Here is a 26018-nt window from a genome sequence, read left to right as displayed (position 1 = left end):
TCACGCCTAGATGGGTCACGTGTTTGTGCCGCCCACTCGTGTCGCTTAGCATAGTCATCCAGCTACCTCGGTGCAACCTTTTGGACATAAAAACACTATTGTGAGGTGTGAGGTGTTCAGAATAGACTGGAAATGAGTGGAAATTAAGGTTATTGAGGTTAATAATAGCATAGGAGCAGAAAAACCTACAAATTCTGTGATTTTAGCTGTTTTTATGCTTTTTTAAAAAAAAATACAGATCCAAAACATAAAACCCAGAACCCAAAACACGGAATGGTGGTTTTGGCAAAACCAATCCAGATCCAAAACACGAAGAAAGATCCAGATCCAAAACCAAAACACAAAACACGAAAAGTGGCCGGTGCACACCCCTTATATATATATATATATATATATATATACAGAAGATTTTTCCTATACTGGTGCATGACAGCACCACAACGATAAGATAAAAGAGAGGTGGCACTTCCAGTTGAAGAATCAATTGAATAGTGTTTAAATGAGACAATACATGGGTACAGATATTTGTCGACGTTTCAAGACCCTAAGGTCTTTTCATCAGGACTGTACATACCATATATATATATATATATTTATTTATTTACATAATTGTGTGTCTATCTATCTATCTATCTATCTATCTATCTATCTATCTATCTATCTATCTATCTATCTATCTGTGTCTATCTATATGTACTGTGTACATATATATATATATATATATATATATATATATATATAATATATACATGTAGGTATGGGTGTGCGTATATATGTGTATATGTATACATACTGTATATATTTATATATGCATATATATATATATATACATATGTACATATATATATATATATATATATATATATGTATGTGTATATGTGTATATATATATTTTTATTTTTTATTTTTATATATATATATATATATATATATACTGTATGTGTATAAAAATATACTATATCAGCTGTTGCACACAGACAGGGGTTTCTGAAAGGACAGAGCGTGCTCACTATCTACCCATCTGTGTCACCTCTGTCTGTCTACCCCTACCCTTTAGAATGTAAGCTCTAATGAGCAGGGCCCTCTACCCCATGTGCTTTTTCTTCACTTACTATTACCCCTTCAGCATCTAACTCTTGATTTCTGCCACCATACTACTAACTTGAGTGTTATGACCGCTGTTGCAGCAATGTTTATACCATGTGCTTGTCCTGTATTGTCTTGTACTGTAAGTCACTGTTCTCTTGCTCTGCTCAATTGTTTATGCTCTCTATAAGGCACTGCAGATCTCTTGTGGCACCATAGAAATAAAGGCTAATAATAATAATATAGTTACGGCGGGGGAGGGGGGGAATTACTACCTTGCCCCAGATGACAAAAATCTTAGTTTCGGCCCCACCCCTAATACAGCTGATTGGCTGGTACCTTACCTCCGTTCACTTTATCTCCTAACACATTCTATTTACTAAGCTGTGTTAGGAGATAAAGTGAACGGAGGTAAGGTACCAGCTAATCAGCTCCTAACTGCTATCTCACAGGCTGTGTTTTAAAAATGACAGTTAAGAGCTGATTGGCTGTTACCTTTATCTCCGTTCACTTTATCTCCTAACACAGCTTAGTAAATAGACCCCTCTATCTCCCAGCCCTGCTTTCCCATTTGCTTCTCTCTTTCTCAATATGGAGAAGATTATGTAATGACTACATCAGTGTGCTGGTGAGATGCACCCACTATTTTATATCACATCTTCTCATGGTAAATAAACGTTCTAATAAAGTATGTAAATCCTTACATTCATTGGTGGAATGCAGGCAATGTGAGGATGACTGTGACAGAGAGCCTTTGTGATGTCACTAAACTTATAAAAGTCACTGCCTGGCATAGGACACTGAGTTATTAGTTGATTGCGAGATGTATCTATTAGGGGTGTGCACCGGCCACTTTTCGTGTTTTGTGTTTTGGTTTTGGATCTGGATCTTTCTTCGTGTTTTGGATCTGGATTGGTTTTGCCAAAACCACCCTTCCGTGTTTTGGGTTCTGGGTTTTGTGTTTTGGATCTGTATTTTTTTTTTAAAAAGCATAAAAACAGCTAAAATCACAGAATTTGTTGGTTTCTCTGCTCCTATGCTATTATTAACCTCAATAACCTTAATTTCCACTCATTTCCAGTCTATTCTGAACACCTCACACCTCACAATAGTGTTTTCATGTCCAAAAGGTTGCACCGAGGTAGCTGGATGACTATGCTAAGCGACACGAGTGGGCGGCACAAACACGTGACCCATCTAGGAGTGACACTGCAGTGGCAGACAGGATGGCAGTTAGAAAAACTAGGCCCCAAACTGTACATAATGCAAAGAAAAAAAAGAAGTGCAAGATGGAATTGTCCTTGGGCCCTCCCACCCACCCTTATGTTGTATAAACAGGACATGCACACTTTAACAAATCAATCATTTCAGCGCCAGGGTCTGCCACACAACTGTGGCTGAAATGATTGGTTCGTTTGGGCCCCCACAAAACAAGCTGGCAATTAATGTGTCCCTGCACAAACTGGCTCTACGGAGGCAAGATGTCATCCTCATCCTCCTCATCCACCGATTCCTCACCCTCTTCAGTGTGTACATCCTCATCCTCACAAAGTATTAACTCGTCCCCACTTGAATCCACCACCACAGGTCCCTCTGTACCTTCTGGAGGCTGGTCTCCCTGGAAGAGCTGATAATTCATTTTGATGAACATCATCTTCTCCACATTCTGTGGAAGCAACCTCCTACGCCTTTCGCTGACAAGGTTCCCGGCTGCACTAAACACTCTTTCGGAGTACACACTGGAGGGGGGGCAACTCAGGTAAAATAGAGCCAGCTTGTACAGGGGCCTCCAAATTGCCTCTTTTTCCTGCCAGTACAGGTGTGGACTGTCTGACATGCCTACTTGGATGCTGTCACCGATGTAATCCTCCACCATTCTGTCAATGGTGACAGTATCATATGCAGTGACAGTAGACATGTCAGAAATTGTTGCCAGGTCCTTCAGTCCGGACCAGATGTCCAAACTTGGTCCTGCCTGCCCTGCATCACCGCCAGCGGGTTGCTTAGGATACCTAAGTTTTTTCCTGGCAGCCCCAGTTGCGGGAGAAAATGAAGAAGGAGCCGTTGACGTGTCACGTTCCGCTTCAGCTGACAGTGTGTTCACCAGCAGGTCTTTGCACCTCTGCAGGCTTGTGTCGGCCGGAAAGAGAGACACCACATAGGCTTTAAACCTAGGATCAAGCACGGTGGCCAAAATGTAGTGGTCTGATTTCAACAGATTGACCACCCTGGAATCCTGGCAAAGCGAATGAAGGGCTTCATCCACAAGTCCCACATGCCGAGCGGAATCGCTCCGTCTTAGCTCCTCCTTCACTTTCTCCAGCTGCTTCTGCAAAAGCCTGATGAGGGGAATGACCTGACTCAAGCTGGCTGTGTCTGAACTGACTTCACGTGTGGCAAGTTCGAAGGGCTGGAGAACCTTGCACAACACGGAAATCATTCTCCACTGCGCTTGAGTCAGGTGCATACCCCCTCCTTTGCCTATGTCATAGGTGGATGTATAGGCTTGTATGGCCTTTTGCTGCTCCTCCATCCTCTGAAGCATATAGAGGGTTGAGTTCCACCGCGTCACAACCTCTTGCTTCAGGTGATGGCGGGGCAGGTTCAAGAGTGTTTGCTGGCGCTCCAGTCTTCGGCACGCAGTCGCTGAATGGCGAAAGTGGCCAGAAATTTTTTGGGCCACCCAAAGCGTCTCCTGCACGCCCCTGTCGCTTTTCAGAAAATTCTGCACCACCAAGTTTATTGTGTGAGCAAAACATGGGACGTGCTGGAATTTGCCCAGATGTAATGCCCGCACAATATTGGTGGCGTTGTCAGATATCACAAATCCCCAGGATAGTCTAAGTGGGGTAAGCCACTGGGCGATGATTTCCCTCAGTTTCTCTAAGAGGTTGTCGGCGGTGTGCCTCTTACTGAAACCGGTGATACACAGCGTAGCCTGCCTTGTAACGAGCTGGCGTTTCTGAGATGCTGCTACTGGTGACGCTGCTGCTGTTGCTGCGTAAGGTGATACATCTACCCAGTGGGCTGTCACAGTCATATAGTCCTTAGTCTGCCCTGTTCCACTTGTCCACATGTCCGTGGTTAAGTGGACATTGTGTACAACGGCATTTTTCAGGACACTGAGTACACTTTTTCTGACGTTTCTGTACAGTCTCGGTATCGCCTGCCTAGTGAAGTGGAATCTAGATGGGATTTGGAACCGGGGACACACTACCTCCATCAATTGTCTAAATCCCACTGCACTAATGGCGGATACCGGACGCACGTCTAACACCAACATAGCAGTCAAGGCCTCAGTTATACGTTTTGCTTCAGGATGACTGCTGTCGTACTTCATCCTCCTCGCTAAGGACTGTTGGAGGGTCAATTGTTTAGTAAAAGTAGTGGTGTTCCTACTTCCTCTCTGGGATGATGAACGACTCCCAGCAGCAGCAACAGCAGCAGCGGCAGCAGTAGGCGTAGCAATGCAGGATCCTCCAGAGGAATCCCGGATAGGAGAGTCAGTCATGCCAGTGACATGGCCAGCAGGACTACTTCCGATCCTGACTAAGGAGGAAATTGACGAGGAGGGAGTTGACGGTGTGGTTTGCAGGCGCTTGGATACAACAGGACAACGGGATTTAGGTGTCCCTGGACTGCTTACGGTCTTAGCCAAAGTTTCTGAATTTGACAGTAACTTTTTATGAACGCGCTGCAGGTGCCGTATAAGGGAGGATGTTCCTAGGTGGTTGACGTCCCTACCCCTACTTATTTCACCTTTACATATGGTACATATGGCAAGACAGTTGTTGTCCGGATTTGGATAGAAATATTGCCAGACCAAAGAGGTGGAATGTTTGGTCTTCTGCCCAGGCATGACCGTGATGGGCTTTTTCATCCCACGGACAACAACTGTCTCCCCCGGAGCCTGATTTAAACAAACCACATCACCATCAGAATCCTCCTCGCCAACTTCCTCCTCAGCGCCAGCTACACCAGTATCCTCATCCTGTTGTACTTCAACAGTGACATCTTCAATTTGCATATCAGCAAGTGGACTGTGGGTGCTCCTTTCAGCACTTGCAGGGGGCGTGCAAATGGTGGAAAGAGCCACCTCTTCCCGTCCAGTGCTGGGAAGGTCAGGCATCGCAACCACCACCACACTTGGACTCTCCTTGGGGATTTGTGATATCTTCTTAGAAAGCACAGTTCTTCGCTGTGCTTTTGCCAGCTTAACTCTTTTGATTTTTTTAGTGGGAGGAGGGCTTCCATCGTCATGTGAAGCTGAACCACTAGTCATGAACATACTAGGGATCGACCTTAGCCGTTCCTTGCCACTCCGTGTCGTAAATGGCATATTGGCAAGTTTACGTTTCTCTTCAGCTGATTTAAATGTCTTTTTCAAGGTCATTTTCCTGAACTTTGCCATTTGGGATTGTATGTGCCCTCTACTATGACATTGGGCATCGGCCTTGGCAGACGACGTTGATGGCATGTTATCGTCTATGTCATGACTAGTGGCAGCAGCTTCAGCACTAGGAGGAAGTGGTTCTTGATCTTTCTCTATTTTATTTTTATCGGAGAAAGTTTGGTCCTCCATTTATATTATATCGATTTGATATATACGTGCGGCTAAACACAGAAAATAATTTTTTTTTTGGTTTGGACTGGAGTGTACTTTGTGGGTTACAGCACCCTTTAACGGTCAAGTCAGCCGGCCCTTTACTTATGACACAGGCGCACTCTTGGCACTACTTTGTTGATGCACGTGCGGCTACTGCGCACACAATTCACAAACACAGAAAATAATTTTTTTTTGGTTTGGACTGGAGTGTACTTTCGGGGGTTACAGCACCCTTAACGGTCAAGCCAGCCGGCCCTTTACTTATGACACAGGCGCACGCTTGGCACTACTTTGTTGATGCACGTGCGGCTACTGCGCACACAATTCACAAACACAGAAAATTATTTTTTTTTTGGTTTGGACTGGAGTGTACTTTGGGGGTTACAGCACCCTTTAACGGTCAAGCCAGCCGGCCCTTTACTTATGACACAGGCGCACGCTTGGCACTACTTTGTTGATGCACGTGCGGCTACTGCGCACACAATTCACAAACACAGAAAATAATTTTTTTTTGGTTTGGACTGGAGTGTACTTTGGGGGTTACAGCACCCTTTAACGGTCAAGCCAGCCAGCCCTTTACTTATGACACAGGCGCACGCTTGGCACTACTTTGTTGATGCACGTGCGGCTACTGCGCACACAATTCACAAACACAGAAAATAATTTTTTTTTGGTTTGGACTGGAGTGTACTTTTGGGGGTTACAGCACCCTTTAACGGTCAAGCCAGCCGGCCCTTTACTTATGACACAGGCGCACGCTTGGCACTACTTTGTTGATGCACGTGCGGCTACTGCGCACACAATTCACAAACACAGAAAATAATTTTTTTTTGGTTTGGACTGGAGTGTACTTTCGGGGGTTACAGCACCCTTTAACAGTCAAGCCAGCCGGCCCTTTACTTATGACACAGGCGCACGCTTGGCACTACTTTGTTGATGCACGTGCGGCTACTGCGCACACAATTCACAAACACAGAAAATAATTTTTTTTTGGGTTTGGACTGGAGTGTACTTTGGGGGTTACAGCACCCTTTAACGGTCAAGCCAGCTGGCCCTTTACTTATGACACAGGCGCACGCTTGGCACTACTTTGTTGATGCACGTGCGGCTACTGCGCACACAATTCACAAACACAGAAAATAAATTTTTTTTGGTTTGGACTGGAGTGTACTTTCGGGGGTTACAGCACCCTTAACGGTCAAGCCAGCTGGCCCTTTACTTATGACACAGGCGCACGCTTGGCACTACTTTGTTGATGCACGTGCGGCTACTGCGCACACAATTCACAAACACAGAAAATAATTTTTTTTTGGTTTGGACTGGAGTGTACTTTCGGGGGTTACAGCACCCTTTAACGGTCAAGCCAGCCGGCCCTTTACTTATGACACAGGCGCACGCTTGGCACTACTTTGTTGATGCACGTGCGGCTACTGCGCACACAATTCACAAACACAGAAAATAATTTTTTTTTGGTTTGGACTGGAGTGTACTTTCGGGGGTTACAGCACCCTTTAACGGTCAAGCCAGCCGGCCCTTTACTTATGATACAGGCGCACGCTTGGCACTACTTTGTTGATGCACGTGCGGCTTCTGCGCACACAATTCACAAACACAGAAAATAATTTTTTTTTTGGTTTGGACTGGAGTGTACTTTGGGGGTTACAGCACCCTTTAACGGTCAAGCCAGCCGGCCCTTTACTTATGACACAGGCGCACGCTTGGCACTACTTTGTTGATGCACGTGCGGCTACTGCGCACACAATTCACAAACACAGAAAATAATTTTTTTTGGTTTGGACTGGAGTGTACTTTGGGGGTTACAGCACCCTTTAACGGTCAAGCCAGCCGGCCCTTTACTTATGACACAGGCGCACGCTTGGCACTACTTTGTTGATGCACGTGCGGCTACTGCGCACACAATTCACAAACACAGAAAATAATTTTTTTTTGGTTTGGACTGGAGTGTACTTTCGGGGGTTACAGCACCCTTTAACGGTCAAGCCAGCCGGCCCTTTACTTATGACACAGGCGCACGCTTGGCACTACTTTGTTGATGCACGTGCGGCTACTGCGCACACAATTCACAAACACAGAAAATATATTATTTTTTTAGCACTTGGGGGGAGCACCCCTGATGGACAGAGCACCCCCTGGACAACACTACAGCACTCCTTTAGGACTGGGACACTGCACAGGACTTTGGAGTGGACACAGCCCCTATGGAGAACTGACTGCACAACACAGTCCAGCCAGCCCCTATGGACTTTGAAGTAGTGGACACAGCCCCTATTAACAACAGCAGCACAGCACAACACAGCCAGCCCCTATGGACTTTGAAGTAGTGGACAACAGCAGCACTACACTACACTACACTACACAGCCCTAACTCCCACCCTCCCTCTTCACTGTCCACAGCCGAGTGAGAAAATGGCGCCGACGCGGGTACCTTATATAGGATCCAAAACCCGCGAGACTCGGAAGGCGGGATGATGACGTTTTGCCTCGATTTCAGATCTGAGTCAGGCGGGAAAAGTCGAGCCTGACTCGGATCGGACTCGGATCGGGGGTGCTCGGGGGGGTTCGGATTTCAGAAATCCGAACCCGCTCACCCCTAGTATCTATATCTATAGATTGTTTCTTATCGCTATAACTCTTTCCATATATTTGACATCTTACAGTCTCAGGTAAGTTTATCTTAACCTAAATAATGTTACTAGCTGTTAGCCTACCAGGCAGCAAGCGCTGGTGCTGGGATCAATTTGGTGATTGTGGAGGTGGTGGATGGGGTTACTTTATTTTTTATTTGTTTTTCATTATTTTACATGCCAGTCATTATCATCATTCATGTTTTTTTAATTTTATTTTTACTTTTTTGGGGCTTTTCACCCTTATAATTTAGAAATGATCCTTAAACATATTTCAGCAGTTTCAGCTCTTAATTTGCTCTTATGTTTAGTCAGTCTAATTTTGATTTTATCGCTTTTTTGACCTATATAATCAAGTCCACATGGAAATTGCAAAAGCTAAAAAAAAAGTATTCTGTTACATATATAGAATATACTGTATGTAGAGAAGATGGACTGCTTCAGAATTATTCTGCAAATTGTATTCTTAATTGTGAAACCCATAAATTATAATAAATATATTAGTGCTAATAAAACATTTGCTATTCTCTATATTATGGTATTAGATTACATGTGATTATCTTAATCTATATTAGTTTAACATATTGTAATTACATGTATTCTTTCTAATGTGCTTCGGTCATCTCCTAACCTTTAATAGGACGTGATCATAGAGGGAAGTTCACTAAAACATCCCACATCTATTAGAAGTGAATATTTACTTAATGTGGATTAAGTAAACATTATTATTATTATTATTATTATTATTATTATTATTAGTGTCTACTTCACAATAACTTCTACTTATGTATCTCATATTGTTATATGTACTTGCTGCAATTGAAAAATAAAGTAAAAAAGTGTATTATAAAGTAATACAAAAAAATAGATTAAAACTATTAAAAAGCAGCTGGCCAGGGAACTATATAATTGAGCATCATTAAATTGATCTGATCTGCCAATCAGTGTATTTCTCTAGCTTGTAATATCAGATTTTCATTTTATATGAATGAATTAGTTGTAGATTACAAAAAAAAAAAAAAAAAATACACTGTAATTATATATGTAAAACAATTGCTAGCAAAAAAACTGCTTTTCTGAGTGCTCCTGCCGGTCCTGCTCGCCCTACACCCTATTCTATGCATCGCTAGTGGGCAGATAGGAATAAAGTTTAAAACATGGATCGATCTTTCCACTAAAATGCCTATAATAGTGTCTGGTATGTGTATGTATAGTTACACAGCCATCATGTGTCTGCTTAACATTCCGCATAATAACATATGAGCAAATGTGTCAGTAGAAATGCATAGAGGACATGGCCAGGTATATTATGTATATTAGGAAAATGGTTTAGTATGTAAATGTAAAGGCAGATTTGGTGATAAACATATTTCTATTAAGAGTGTTTAGTTAGATATTGTATTTAATTAAACAGTTTTGAAGTTTGTTAAACTAGAAAAATGATAATAAATTATTGCCAACTTATGCTAGAAAGGGAAAGTGCAGTCCCTCATCCCAATCAACCCTTTCTGTAATCAGTCATGTAGTACATCCCATCACATAACATTGTATCTGCAGCTAAAGGCCTGAATGATCTATCAGTGGTGTCAGTAGGGGGGTGCAGGCTGCACCAGGTGACACCATCTGAGGGGGTGACACCAATATAGCAGAGCTGCTCTGTTATTTTGGTGTCACCACTTGGGCTGATGTCACTGAGTGGTGAGCAGTGGTGATGGATGATACGCCCAGTGTTGGTTTTTGGAAAACAGGGGGAACCCCACACAATTTATTTGCCCAATTTTCCAATGCCAATCTAGGCTGAGAGATCCAGGGTTGGTTATGGATTTGGGGGGACCTCAGACATTTAAAACAGGAAATGTAACTATTTCACTGCTCCTAGCCCTTCCGCTCTCATAGACGTCTCAGCCACCAGCTTTTAGTAGCATCTGAGCCGCCAGATGGCTTTTATCAGCATATGTATTATGTTATTATGACTGATGACATTCTGACTGTCAACATTTTGACCCTGTTGAAATTTTAGTTGTCATTGTTATGACTGTCAACATTTTAACTGTGTACAATTTGTCTACATTTAGACCCTGTCGGCAGTTTTGAATGTTGACATTTTGTTTGTTGACATTTCTTTATTCATTGCCAACATTTTGACTGTGTCTACATTTTAACTGTAACCTTATGACCCTGTCAACCTTATGTCCATGTCGACTTCTTTGTTGACATTTTGAGTGTGTGAATTTTGACTACATCCCATTGTAACATTTCCCAGCAGTTTGTCTGCTGACACTATTCAGATGCTGTCCTGTAGTGACCGCTCATTGGGCCTTATTCAGCATGGATCGCAATTGCAACAGCATACGCAGATCGGCCGATGGTGCGTACTGCGCATGTACCGTAGAGCACGTGTGCAGGACAGCATTGTTATTGCACTGCAAGCACGCATGCACATAGAAAGCCATTGCAGTGTGTGTGACGGGACGTCAGCGTTTTGGGGTGGTGACAGGGGAGTGGTCAGAGAAACACAGGCTTTGTATGGTCGTGCATAAATTAGCCACTGCAATGACATATGCAGCCTGAGTACTCACTGCGTGCGACGACACTTACAGCTTCTGAGACAGGACAGAGCTGGTGTAATTCTTTGTGATGGACCGATGTTACTCAATGTTACCGATGTATACGCAGGACTGCGAGGTCTTATGGATGTGAGAAAGTGGTAGGTATTATGGATGTGAGAAAGCGGTAGTGGGCGTCTCTATGCTTGCTGAGTGGTTGCAAACATTAGCATATTTTCACAGCAGAACTAACCACGTAATTGCAGCTGCGATCACAACAGTCATCCGTAATGAATCAGGCTCATTGTACAGTACTTCAGCATCATGTAAGATGTCTTGTTTTATGCCCACTATGGAATGGATTAAAAATACTTGTATATATGTAATGCAGGTAAAAAGCCAAGAACATGAATAAGTTATAGCAGCTCACAATATATTTTACTTGTTTCATTTACCGGACAACCATTGTGTTTATCTTTCAGAAGAGACTTTACCACGAGTTCCGCAAATTCTGTGCGCTATTACATAGCTATGAATTTAAGAATTCCTTTTAAGAACATGTTTGAGGAGCATCCAGTGTTCTTATTATGTCTGTATGGTTTCTTCTTCCACCTGAGACCTGCAGAACCATTTTACACATCATATATGACTGGGCCTGACAAACAGTTCACCATGGAAGAGGTAAGAGAACACAATTCTTACTTATATCAGTAATATATATATAGTGTGAAATTGCAATACACTCTATGGGGTAAATGTACTAATATGGGAGTTCTATTAAAGAAGTGATGTTGCCCATAGCAACCAAGCAGATTCTACTTGCTATGGGCAACATCACTTCTTAATAGAACTGCCATCTTAGTAAATTTACCCCTATGGGTGAGTTGTATGAAATCACTTAGTAAAACGTACCATAGACAGGATCAAACTAAGAAATCATGCATTACATATGGCTGCAATCCTAATTGGTAAAATGCAGATAAAATACAAGGAAAGTCTGTGTTACTGTCATCTCTGGCACTGTACAAACACTGGGCCTGATTCAGAGCTGCTCGTAAGCGGCCGCTCGTTCGCTCCGAGCGATGTTCGCACATCTGCGCATGCGTATGGGTCGTAATGAAAGTACAGGCTTGGAACTTCTCAGAGACAGATGATCATCAGAGAAGCTGTCTGGCTAGGGGGTCATTAATCAATTGTCTCGAAATCAGTTCCAAAATATATTTATATGTAAAGTTTAATTAAATAATAACAATAATAATATTAATATGTCAAAATGAAAAGTTTTCAACACCAGTAGCATATGTACCAGGTCAATGTAAGGGGTGTTTACACTCAACGGCACAGGAAAGGTTTTTAAACACTTGATTGAAATGAAAAAAAAAAGAATTTGCTCTTAAATTTGATTTAAATAATAATAAAAAACCACCTATACTACAGCAATTATAATCATCATTCTCATGTATGGATTATAGCAGCAAATCCGCAATCAGGCAATCAGAAGCAACTAGTTTGTAGTGCTGGGAACTGTCATCCTGCTCATCAATGTGTATGCACCCCAAGTGATACAGCTACTTATTGGAAATATGTGTTTATAGGTTGGATGATATAGCAGAGTTACTGTATATATACACATGCCTTGAAATAATGAACAGCCCATTTACTTAACCAGTGGAGTGGTATATTGATGTTATATGACTAAAGCTGTACTCATTGTTATACACACTGTTTGAATGGAGCTGAGCTTGAGTGGAGCAGGGTATCATATAGCTCATCAGCCAGTGATTGTATCCAGGTTCTGGGTAGTGGTGCAGGATCACTAGAAACTGTGAATATCGCAGGTAATCTCTCAAGTCTTAAAGAGATAAGTGGCAGACTTGTGTCTCCCATTGTGGAGCTCTAACACAGTGAACATGATGTCATTGCGTATCAGCAGTAGTAGCCTCAGCAGCCATCTTGGTACAGGGAATGAAGCCTCCTTGGAGGAGTAATATGGAGTCTGTGCATAGCACTTTCCGTCTTCAACACTTCTGACTGGTGTATATGTGCATCTCTCAGAGCCGTAACTAGATTTTTTTGGTGCCCTGTGCCAGAAAGAGCATTGGCACCCCCCTCATTTTTCAAAGGGACATAATGCACCCAAAAAAGGGGAATGGCTTCATGGGGAAGGGCCAGCGAAGAGATAGGAGAGGCCAGGAGATGCTGGGGATGAAATAAGAGGAAGCTACAAGTGAGAATGATAATAAACAGAAATTTGACAGGCCCAAACAGCGCCCCCTGATCTGTGGTGCCCTGTACGATGGCAACGGCCGCACTACCCTAGCTATGGCCCTGGCATCTCTGTTAAGTTTACCTTAACTGTAGTAACATAAATAGGCTGTTTCTATACCTAGACTGCATTTAACCTCCCCTTACCCTGTTCTTCCAATCCAAACATAAGAAAGCGCAAGTGTTAGATGTGACCAAGTCTGCATATGGATATAGGCGTGCGCTTTATTGTAGACTAGTGTAGTATAAATTTGCATATTTTACACAAAACAAATAGGTGTATGTCTAACTCAGCATTATAAAAAAAGTGGAACTCTACCTGTGAAAATACTATATCTGTAATAAACTTTTAATGGAAATATAATCTTACTAAGGATCTTGTCTCCTGGTCATACAATGTATTAATACCTAACTTGCCCTTGAAAATATGACAACTGATACTCAAACTCTGTTTTCACTAACAGATTGTTGATCATTTATCTTCTTTCTCCCCAGGTCACGGATAAGCTCTCCCCAATAAGAACAAAGAGTTTGCTGCTTCTCCAGCTGCCAGTGCTCCTCTTTACTGACCTCTGCCGATACAAACCAGTCATTGTATGTCAGGGCCTGTGCCAAGTCATCAGTTACAGCCTACTGTGCTTTGCTTCCAGTTTCCGGGCCATGCAGTACCTTCAGGTTACCTCAGCCATGGTCTCTGCATGTGACATTGCCATCTTTTCATATGTACACAGTGTGGTGACTGCTGATAGACATGAGAAGGCCTTTATCTATTACCGAGGGTTTAGCCTGCTGGGATACACCATAGGTGCTGTGTGTGGTCAGCTCATGGTGTCACTTGGTCATTTCTCCTACTATTACCTGAACATTATTTCCTTGGAATGTGCATCAATGGCTTTCATCATCTCCATTTTCTTGCCCATGCCCAGCAAGGAGCAGCCATGTTCAGAGTGTACAAATGACCACATCAAACACAGACACATGAACACTGTGCACAGCTGTTGTAAGATGGTGGCCAAGTTCTTCAAGCAGCAGTTGCTGGACTTCCGCGAGTGTTATTCCTGCAGCATCATTACCGGGTCCTCATTGTGGGCACTTGTGACAGCTGGATACTACCAAGTGATTGGCTCTTCCCAAATGCTCTGGGATAGCTTGGACCACTCTGACAGTGTCTACGTGCTTAATGGAGGTGTGGAAGCTGCTGAAGCTGTGCTAGGTATGTAATAGATATCTCCTACTTACCTTCCTCTTGTGGAATGGCTCGCTGTCCCCATACACTAGTATGAGGATAGAATTAATCAAGCTCCGGAAATACAATATTTTTGGAGCTTGAGTACGGGAGCATTCGCCATCTTCAGATGGCGAATGCTCCAGTGTGTGGATAGCAACCCATTCCTTTCCTATGGGAAAGAGGTCTGGGTTGCGAAGAGGGATCCTTTCGGATACCTCCACCCCTTTCTGGCTCTTTCCGCTGGACATCGGGGCTCTTGCGCACATGCGTGACCTGTAGGTCTTGCATGTGCACTACCATCACTGCTCAGCTGTCACCGTGTCTAGGCAATGATGAATTACTCCGGATTCCGTGGTGAGTTAGAATGTTAATTATCGGGGTCCATTCACACCCCGATAATTAACATAATGAATAGGCCTCTATAAGTCATATTCCTCACTCTCATGTCAAAAGACTGATGGATAAAATATCTCTGAAAAGGGAAGCAGACTGGGTGAATTCCATTCCCTATGTTGCTTCTGGTCCAGAAAGCTCTCAGCTAAATATAGGATATATCCTATATACAGTATTTCCATTAAAAACACTAGACAGAGTTATAAAAAAACTTATAAAGGTGCATACACACAACAATTTTTTGAACAATTTAACTATAACGTCATTATCGTTTTTTTAAGGTGAACGATGAACGATAATTGTTCATGCATGTTCACATTTGTAGTTTGTAGTTCATCGTTCATTCTGACTGTCCAACAAACGATTTTTGTTCAGAAAATCATTCATGTTGTGCAGAATGAACGATAAACGATTAACAATTTCCATTCACTGTATACATTATTAAAAAATCGATCATCGTTCATAAAAATCGTTCATTATTTTAGTAACCAACGATTTTTAGTGAACGATTTTTGTTCACTTTTTCAAGGGAGAAATGAATGAAAATCATTCACTAAAATCGTTGGTTACTAACATCGTTGTGTGTGTATGCAGCTTTGGACCTGCAAATGCAAGATTTCTAAATGCTTGACTTTAGAGTGTGTGTGGCCAGTCCATGAAGAGGTCACATAGTTAGCACTTAATAAGCTATAGTCTGCCTCACACAAACGATTTGTAATACTTCATGCATATACAGGGGACAAGCTATCAACATAGGCCATTAGATGTGACAGAAGGACTAACCAGCCTGAGCTGAAAAGTTTAAACATCCCATAATAAATATACATACATGACAGAACCAGTAGGAGACAGAACTGAGCTTTCTAAGCACACAGTGTCCCACCTTATGGTAAGACACCTGTCTCCTTGCTGGTAGCTGCTCTCTGTTCTCTTTGGTCTGTTGCGCTGATTGAGTACTCAGATCCACACACTGCACACTTGGGGCCAAATGTAATAGGGTGTCAGTTTTAGTAACAGTACAAACTCGCACTTTCTTGCACTTTTGAAAAGTGCGAGTTTGTACTGAAACTCGCAAATTCAATAGCCTGCGAACTTTTCAGCTCGAGGCTACTGCATTTGCAAGTTTAGGCGAGTTAAGGACTATGTAAACTGACACCTTTTAATGCGAGTAGCATTAAAAGGTGCGAGTTTTAGAGAAGCATTCACAGATCAGTGAGATCCGTGATGGCTTCTGTGTGTGTTTAAAAAAAAAAAAACGTGCACCCCCTCCCCAAAAGCATAACCAGCCCCGGGCTTTATAAAGCCTGTTCTGGTTCTAAAAATACAGGGCCAAAATGCGTAGGGGGCCCCTGTATATTAAGAACCAGCACAGAGCTTTGTTGAGCTGGTCCTGGTTCTGGAAAATGAGGGGACAAAATGAGTAGGGGTCCCCTGAAGATTCCAAAACCAGCACCAAACTCTTTCTAGTGGGGGGATAATGCCACAGCCAGGGAAAACCTTTCACCAGTTTCCCCGGCCAAAGCATTATCCCTGACCGCTAGTCAGTCCAGGCTAGGGATCCCTGGGGAGTTGGGTACCCCCCCAATAAAGGGGTACCCCTCTCCAGGGCACCCCAGGTCTAGACTGATAGCCCGAGGCTATCCCCGGCACCCTATGGCCATGGGTGCCGGGTTGATAGTGTTAGTGTAAAGTGTCAAAATAAATACAAGTGCCAGCGGGCCCGCTGGCACTTGTAGTTCCACAACTAAAGAAATACGTAAATGAACAAACATACACCGTGAAAGTAAAATTTTTATAAAACATACATGCACACTAACACTCACACATACTCACCTAGTATCCGAAGTAATCCATAGGGGTACCATTGAAGTCTATGGTGGGAACCGCTACATCGTAGCCGCAAGGTTACCTCAGGTTAATCTTGTGGTAACATCACTGATACAATGTCGCGACATTGTATCATTGATGTAACCACAAGATTAACCTCAATTAATCTTGCGGTTACAATGTAGCGGCTCCCTGCATAGACTTCTATGGGGAATTCTCACCATAGAAGTCTATGGGAGCCACAGGCTGACCGCATTCAGCCAATCAGGGAGCTGCTCCGACGGAGATGCTCCCTGATTGGCTGGCGGCCCCTTCACTGACGGGGCACACGTGTGCCCCGGTCATTTACGCAGAGCAAAGGTATGTGTACACACATACCTTTGCTCAGTCCGCATGGATCGGGTTTTTTGCGTGTTTGTTATTTTAACCCCTGGATTGCCTACTTGGACAAGTGGATGCGATCGACGCATAGGAGAGGTGAGTATGGATTTTTTATTTCAGGTACATACCTATGGATTACTTCGGATACTAGGTGAGTATGTGTGAGTGTGCATGTATGTTTTATTAAAATTTTACTTTCACGGTGTATGTTTATTTACGTATTTCTTTAGTTGTGGAACTACAAGTGCCAGCGGGCCCGTAATGCCCCGCATGCTGGTATTTGTGGTTCTCCAAATACCAGCATGCAGGGGAGGCTTGCTGGTACTTGTGGTTCTACAACTAAAGACAATATGGAAATGTTATTTTTACACTTTACACTAACACTATCAACCCGGCACCCATGACCATAGGGTGCCGGGGATAGCCCTGGGCTATCAGTCTAGGCCTGGGGTGCCCTGTAGAGGGGGGCCCCTTTATTGGGGGGGTCCCCAACTTCCCAGGGACCCCCGGCCTGGACTGACTAGTGGTCAGGGATAATGCTTTGGCCGGGGAAACCGGTGAAAGGTTTTCCCTGGCTGTGACATTATCCTCCCGCTAGAAAGAGTTCGGTGCTGGTTCTGGAATTTTCAGGGGACCCCTACTCGTTTTGTCCCCTGATTTTATAGAACCAGGACCAGCTCAACAAAGCCCTGTGCTGGTTCTTAATATACAGGGGCCCCTATGCATTTTGGCCCCTATATTTTTAGAACCAGAACAGGCTTTATAAAGCCCGTGGCTGGTTATGCTTTTGGGGAGGGAGTGCACGTACACACAGAAACATATACATATCTCATGGATATGTGCATGTTTCTGTATTAATCTGACCTGCTCAGGATATACTCGCTAGCCTGAAGCAGGTCTAATATTTGGGGACTTTTGGTAATCTTTTTTTTGCGAGTCTGAAACAGACACTCTATTACATTGGGCAAGTTGATTGCTTTCACTGTGAAAACATCTGGATGCAAGTTTGAGAATGGGGAGTTTTAGTAACTCTGAAAAATGCGAGTTTTAGTGAACAGACACCCTATTACATTGGAGAGTTGTGAAAAATTGCGAGTTTAGAACCAAACTCGCAATTTACCAAAACAGACACCCTATTACATTTGGCCCTTGGTAGGAGAAGCTACTACCACTGGGCATTAACAGCAGATTTTTACTGTCTCTAAGCAGCATGTTATATCAAATCATTTAACATACTTCTGCAAATGTGGCAACTGGGAACCCCCCAGCATTTGCCTATGTGCAATGCCATATACATGTTTTATAGAGTACGGAGCCCTGTTCAATGATCATGTTATACATTCTTAAAATTTTATTCCCTTATGTATCAAAAATGGGTGATAACATTCATTGTAAGTTCCTCTGGTCATATCAGGTCAGTAAAATACATGATGACACCTGATAGCTACTCTGCACCTGTTTGTTCCTGCAGGTCTATTTGCATTCTCCGTGATGGGCTGCATGAAGACAGACTGGAGCTTCTGGGGAGAGCTGGCTCTGTGTGTCCTCTGTGCAGTGGACAGTGCTGCCATATTCACCATGGCCTACAGTAACAGTATCTGGGTGGGCTATGCTGGCTACATTGTATGTAAGACCATCTATAAGATACTTACCACAATAATAATGTAAGTAACTCTCTATACCACTACTACTGAGATGCCTATGATGTCATATTACTACAATGTATAGCTCTATAACAGTCACTGACTAATTATTTTGTTTCCTTTGCATGTAAAACAAACAACGTGATTATTATTCCCTGTACTTTAATCGTTTGTTATTATAGGCCCCAATGTGCTGTGGACAATGGCCCTGACTCAGAGATGGATGCAATGCCGCTGTTTGCGCAGATATTGCAATTACATGTAACCTGCACACACATATGAGTCGCACTGCGCATACGTCACGTGTCATTACTGATGTTGCTCACAGTCAGGATTTATTCACAAAGTGATTGACAGGAAGGGATCGTTTATGGGCGACAATGGGGAGGTGACACCTGAAATGCAGATGTGACCTGACCATTTTTGGGGCATGTCTGTCTGTGACTGAGATCCTGTATAGGGTTACTCAGAAGTCAGATAATCAACTGATCTGCGTCCGAGCTGCATCTTTGTACGCAGTTGTTTGGATCTGTGAGGCCGCAGATGTGACATCTCACATTACAAATCCTGGCAGCTGTGGCATTTGCATACATTAGCACAGCCTCTGTGTACAAAGCCGCAGCTACTGTGGCATTAGTGTACATCTCTGACTCAGGCCCAGTACCACTTACCCATCAGAGCAATCCGCAGTCACTGTGGCCTTAGTGTACATCTCTGACTCAGGCCCAATACCACTTACCCATCAGAGCAATCCGCAGTCACTGTGGCATTAGTGTACATCTCTGACTCAGGCCCAGTACCACTTACCCATCAGAGCAATCCGCAGTCACTGTGGCATTAGTGTACATCTCTGACTCAGGCCCAGTACCACTTACCCATCAGAGCAATCCGCAGTCACTGTGGCATTAGTGTACATCCCTGACTCAGGCCCAGTACCACTTACCCATCAGAGCAATCAGTAACTGTGGCCTTAGTGTACATCTCTGACTCAGGTCCAGTACCACACCCATCATAGCAATCCACAGTCACTGTGGCATTAGTGTACATCTCTGACTCAGGCCCAGTGCCACTTACCCATCAGAGCAATCCACAGTCACTGTGGCCTTAGTGTACATCTCTGACTCAGGCCCAGTACCACTTACCCATCAGAGCAATCTGCAGTCACTGTGGCATTAGTGTAAATCACTGACTCAGGTCTAGTACCACTTACCCATCAGCAATCCGCAGTCACTGTGGCATTAGTGTACATCACTGACTCAGGCCCAGTACCACTTACCCATCAGAGCAATCTGCAGTCACTGTGGCCTTAGTGTACATCTCTGACTCAGGCCCAGTACCACTTACCCATCAGCAATCTGCAGTCACTATGGCATTAGTGTACATCTATGACTCAGGCCCAGTACCACTTACCCATCAGAGCAATCCACAGTCACTGTGGCCTTAGTGTACATCTCTGACTCAGGCCCAGTACCACTTACCCATCAGAGGAATCCACAGTCACTGTGGCCTTAGTGTACATCTCTGACTCAGGCCCAGTACCACTTACCCATCAGAGCAATCCGCAGTCACTGTGGCATTAGTGTACATCACTGACTCAGGTCCAGTACCACTTAGCCATCAGCAATCCGCAGTCACTGTGGCATTAGTGTACATCTCTGACTCAGGCCCAGTACCACTTACCCATCAGAGCAATCCGCAGTCACTGTGGCATTAGTGTACATCTCTGACTCAGGCCCAGTACCACTTACCCATCAGAGCAATCCGCAGTCACTGTGGCATTAGTGTACATCACTGACTCAGGCCTTGTACCACTTACCCATCAGAGCAATCCGCAGTCACTGTGGCATTAGTGTACATCTCTGACTTAGGCCCAGTACCACTTACCCATCAGAGCAATCCGCAGTCACTGTGGCATTAGTGTACATCTCTGACTCAGGCCCAGTACCACTTACCCATCAGAGCAATCCACAGTCACTGTGGCATTAGTGTACATCACTGACTCAGGTCCAGTACCACTTAGCCATCAGCAATCCGCAGTCACTGTGGCATTAGTGTACATCTCTGACTCAGGCCCAGTACCACTTACCCATCAGAGCAATCCGCAGTCACTGTGGCATTAGTGTACATCACTGACTCAGGCCTTGTACCACTTACCCATCAGAGCAATCCGCAGTCACTGTGGCATTAGTGTACATCTCTGACTTAGGCCCAGTACCACTTACCCATCAGAGCAATCCGCAGTCACTGTGGCATTAGTGTACATCTCTGACTCAGGCCCAGTACCACTTACCCATCAGAGCAATCCACAGTCACTGTGGCATTAGTGTACATCACTGACTCAGGTCCAGTACCACTTAGCCATCAGCAATCCGCAGTCACTGTGGCATTAGTGTACATCTCTGACTCAGGCCCAGTACCACTTACCCATCAGAGCAATCCGCAGTCACTGTGGCATTAGTGTACATCTCTGACTCAGGCCCAGTACCACTTACCCATCAGAGCAATCCGCAGTCACTGTGGCATTAGTGTACATCACTGACTCAGGCCTTGTACCACTTACCCATCAGAGCAATCCGCTGTCACTGTGGCATTAGTGTACATCTCTGACTGAGGCCCAGTACCACTTACCCATCAGAGCAATCCGCAGTCACTGTGGCATTAGTGTACATCTCTGACTCAGGCCCAGTACCACTTACCCATCAGAGCAATCCACAGTCACTGTGGCATTAGTGTACATCTCTGACTCAGGCCCAGTAACACTTACCCATCAGAGCAATCTGCTGTCACTGTGGCATTAGTGTACATCTCTGACTCAGGCCCAGTACCACTTACCCATCAGAGCAATGCTGATTACAGTTCTAGCACCAATGAGGATTATGTATATACACTATTGAAAAGTACAAATCTTCAGTAACAATCACAGCATTTAATCAGACTTCTGATTTAATGATCTAACTTACACCATACTTACTGATTTTAGAAAACTCCTCTCCGGGAGCCCTGTTCTGCCTCTGTATAACACAATGATACATGTCTGGTCACACCTATGACTTATAGTACCACAGTATCACCATGTCTTGTTCTGTCTTATATAACTGATGCATGTCCCACTCCAATCCTAGGCTGAATATTGCTGAGAGTGTGAGAAAGGAAAGACTCGCTTTGGTATCTGGGATAAATAATATTGCATCCCTGCTGTTGCTGGAAATTGTGAATATAGTAATGACTGGTATCAAGCAAGATATCCACAGTCAAGTAAGGACACCCTGGCCAGCATCACATTGCTTCCAATAAATATGTGCAAACTATTAGGGGTGTGGCCTCATGACATTGCCCCATTTTCATCACACTACTGGCGTGCCTAGTACTCCCGACAATGCTGGGCTGCCCCCAGGCTCTCACAGCACTGTGTACAGATGCGCATGCAGCAGAGCAGCGATGAGACTTGGAGTTCTCCCCCTGATCTCCCCCCTTTCAATAGGAAACTGTGACCAGTAAGTGGGATGGCAGGACAGCCTAGAACAGTGGGACAGTTGGGAGGTATGCAATAAATAAGTCCCCAGACTACTTGCTATAATAATTTCCCTGCTCATACTTTACTTTTGTGTCATTATATTTTCTCTATTGTGTTTCTTTTAGTTTCTCATCTATGCCAGCTATTTCCTTATACTATCAGGGATCTGTGGTTTCATCAGCGTCTGCACAATGATTAACAAAAAAAAGAAAAACATCAGAGACCAGCAGATCACTGATAACAGCACAGGATGTCCATAAGACAATGCCATCAAATAATTCTGGTGGGTGGTCCCAGCATCCAACGTATCTAAGCAGATCTTCTCCACCATCTTAGCACCCAGAGGTCCCTGCATCTGTCTCTGCCTTAGAATCCAACTCTGCAAGGGTGAGGTGCTGCTGTGGTCCCCATTCTTGTTCAGCGACCTGTCATCTCCCAGCAGCTGTACTCAGTAGACGGTGCAAGAGTCCCGGAACCTAGGCTGGTGACACTTGGAGAAGGCTCATCAGCAGCAAAAAGTCACCAAAGTCATCTAATAAGAGGTAATGAGCGCTATTACTATATCAATGTGGGAACCAAGAGGTTTACTAAACACAGTAGTGTAAAAGCTATCAGCAGAGATATTTAGCAAGTTTAATAGTTGGGGTAGTTTAGCAGTTACTGATGGTTGTGATAAACAGGAACGAGCCATGCAAAGCCCTTCTCACTAACCTGCATGTCATCTACAGTAGTTGCTGAAGCTGGACAGCACAGTTTGTTTCAGCAATTAAGTTTTGCTCCAGTGCTGGTCTGAAGCACTGTATTTTTACAAACTGAAAATAAATGTAAATAATACAGATCAACTTAAATAAAATAAATCTAAACATATGAAATAGAAAAAACATTAAAGATGCATTTCCCCCTCAAATATATAAATAAGCACACATAACATAAAACATAACCGTTAACTTCTTGAAACTATTGTGTACATGTTGATTGTCCAGTGTGTGTCATTTTTATTTATCTTCTTTATTGCATTGTTGTCACCAACTCTGAGAAGCACCACCACACACTCCATTACTTGTTTATTTATTTTTTCTACATTAAGGAATACCTGTGGACATAGTGCCTGATTCAGACCGCTCGCAAGCGGGTCAGTGGTTCCCCACTGCGCATGCGCCACCTTTGGCGTGCGCATGTGCGAACCCCAGCGAGCAACTGAAGTTCAGTTGCTCCAGGGCTCACTACAAGACGGGGCAGCTGTCGATGGTGAGTGACAGCTCACCCAGTTTTGCAGGTGGGGAGGGGGGTGGTTAGGCAAATGCAGGCATTCTATTAGGAATGCCTGGCATTTGTGTGCAGCCCTGACATCACTAGTGATGTCAGTAGTAGACTTCCTGCTCTATTAGAGCAGGAAGTCTACTCGGGCTTGCGGGAGCTGAGACCCTACCAAAGGGTCTCATCGCAAGCAAGATGGTCGTGACAATCGCGACCATCTCCAGGCCACTCGCACAAGCTGTGGGTGGTCACCCACAGCTTTGCGAGCGGGCAGGAAGAAAAAAAAAAAACACGCCCTAATTTAGAGCGAGCGCTCGCCAGCAGGGAGCGGCTCTGAATCAGGCCCATAGTCTTTTCAATAATTTTATCTGTATACATATTTTTCAGTAGTAGATATACCAGTGCGGTGAGATATATCCCTTATCCTCTCTTTTCCCTTCCCTTTTTTTTGTCTCAATTTTCCAGTGAGGCAAGGCCCACACTGTAGTTCAATGAACTTCTATTCTCAGAAGTTGTAGGTGGGGATGTCCTGGCATAAAGCTGAGTGTTAACATAGGGCCTCTCATATTGGTGGTGCATTCCCTTATGAAATTACATATGGGAGGTGGGGAGGTATACATAAGGTATAAGGATCCTGTTGTGGCCTAGGAGGCATCTCCTTTAGGACACTATAAGGGGTGAGTAGACCTCTGTTCCCCTTATATAGCACATCAGCCAATATCATCTTCACCTTAGCTCTTCTATGCTATATTGGCTGCCACAATATCATACTCATCATTCTTTTCCATGAGTGATTTGGTGGACTCCAGAATCCAACAAGTCGTCACCTCTGTGCTCACCCCTAACTCACATTGTCTTTTCCTTCCCCTTGTCTTGTTCTTGTTATTTACGATTACATTTTGTCTTTTCAGTTACCATCAACTCAGAGAAATGGCCTGCAATTGCCCATTTTCTGGATTTTCCACACTGCAATAAATCTGCGCCTTGACAGAATAGACTTGGTGGTGCTGGCATGTTGTGCCCTACACACCTATCTTCATCGCAAAGCCTCAACTGTGCGCAGTACAACATTCCGTTTTGATAACATTGCAGAATATCCAGAGGATGACATAGGATTTACACCAGTGGAGCCAAGTGAAGTACGAAACATCAGTGTTGAGGCAAATTAAACATCGAGCAGTATTTCAATTACTGCCATGGTGAACTATTGACCCTGTTCTTGTAATGTTTCCATATTTTACATATATCTTGCATATTATTTCTTTAATAAACATTACATACAAATTTGTCATTATTGTTTTAATACTTACTTGCCAGTGCGAGCTATTTTATCCATGTATGCTGGTATGCTGGAAGACATGAATGCTCCCTCATGTACGTCCTCTTCCAGGTTGGTGATAAGTGCTTGAGGAAGCTCCTGGTTGGCCATAAATAACAGCAAATCAAAATACCAGAGTCTCGGCTCATGTCCCTCATCTGCTCCGGCACCTGATCTTGTGTTCAGTTCTTTCTTGAACACTGTGTGGAGGTTTGAGATCTTTGTCCTGCCCCATGCAATGTTGGCAGAAGGGTGACAAGGCTGGCATACCTTCACCAGTTCTTCCAAGGCCCTAGCCCTCCTTATCCTATTAGAATAATCCAGTGATTTGGTTTTCCAAAAGCATAGATGAGCTCTGTATGCTTCTATCAAATCATGGATGAGTATTGACTTGTTTCTGAAGCCATTTCCTGAGTTAAAAAATATATAAATTTTATTAAATATTTCAGAAACATAATCTATTCCAATATTCCCCTGCACTATTTATGTGACAGTCTTACTTCTTTAATATGTGCAAATCTCTGTAAAGCATACATGCCGACATTCAGCTCCCTCCTTGCCTGCATATTGCGGGGGGCGTGGCCAGACACTGATGCCGGACTGGGGGCGGAGCCGGGGGCAGGACCGCATGATTGCATCATCGTGGCCCTGCCCCCTCTTCACAATGCTAAAATTAAAGGCAATGTGAAGCAGGGGCGGGGCCGCGATGACACGATTCAGTGCCATTTCTATTAGTGGACTGGTGGGCAGGCGGCAGCCGGGAGGCTTGCCTGCCTTTCCGGGGGGTCAGGAGCAGCACCCGATATTCAGGAGGCTCCCGACCAAATCGGTAGGGTAGGCAAGCCTGCTGTAAAGTGTATCTATAGGGGATTATATATATATTTATAGGAATTATTCACATGGACAGAATGCATGTGTGCCTCACATAATTCTCATCCTGGGCAGGTTTCCTTCATGTACAGGGGATTATATTACAGGGGATTGTATACCAGGGCACTATGCCATTGTGCTGGTTTGCATCACCTTCATGTACAGGGGATTATATTACAGGGGATTGTATACCAGGGCACTATGCCATTGTGCTGGTTTGCATCACCTCCATGTACAGGGGATTATATTATAGGGGATTGTATACCAGGGCACTATGCCATTGTGCTGGTTTGCATCACCTTCATGTACAGGGGATTATATTACAGGGGATTGTATACCAGGGCACTATGCCATTGTGCTGGTTTGCATCACCTCCATGTACAGGGGATTATATTACAAGGAATTGCACACTTTGTTTTTGCTAGACATTAGCATAGGC

The 26018-nt window shown here is 43.9% G+C and overlaps 1 long non-coding RNA gene across 1 annotated transcript; it reads left to right on the top strand.

Moving 5' to 3' along the window:
- Positions 1-14191: 14191 nt before the first annotated feature.
- On the top strand, positions 14192-21780 carry LOC148524207 (uncharacterized). Its single transcript, XR_015878377.1, has 3 exons — positions 14192-14361; positions 18449-18641; positions 21743-21780. It is a non-coding gene; the product is annotated as an uncharacterized LOC148524207 (long non-coding RNA).
- The last annotated feature ends 4238 nt before the right edge of the window (positions 21781-26018 follow it).

Source organism: Taudactylus pleione, unplaced genomic scaffold (assembly GCF_031769625.1).
Source record: "Taudactylus pleione unplaced genomic scaffold, aTauple2 ptg000120l, whole genome shotgun sequence".
Lineage (NCBI taxonomy): Eukaryota > Metazoa > Chordata > Amphibia > Anura > Myobatrachidae > Taudactylus > Taudactylus pleione.
The sequence above is the reverse complement of the archived record's forward strand: the minus strand, read 5'-3'. Positions and strand labels throughout refer to the sequence as shown.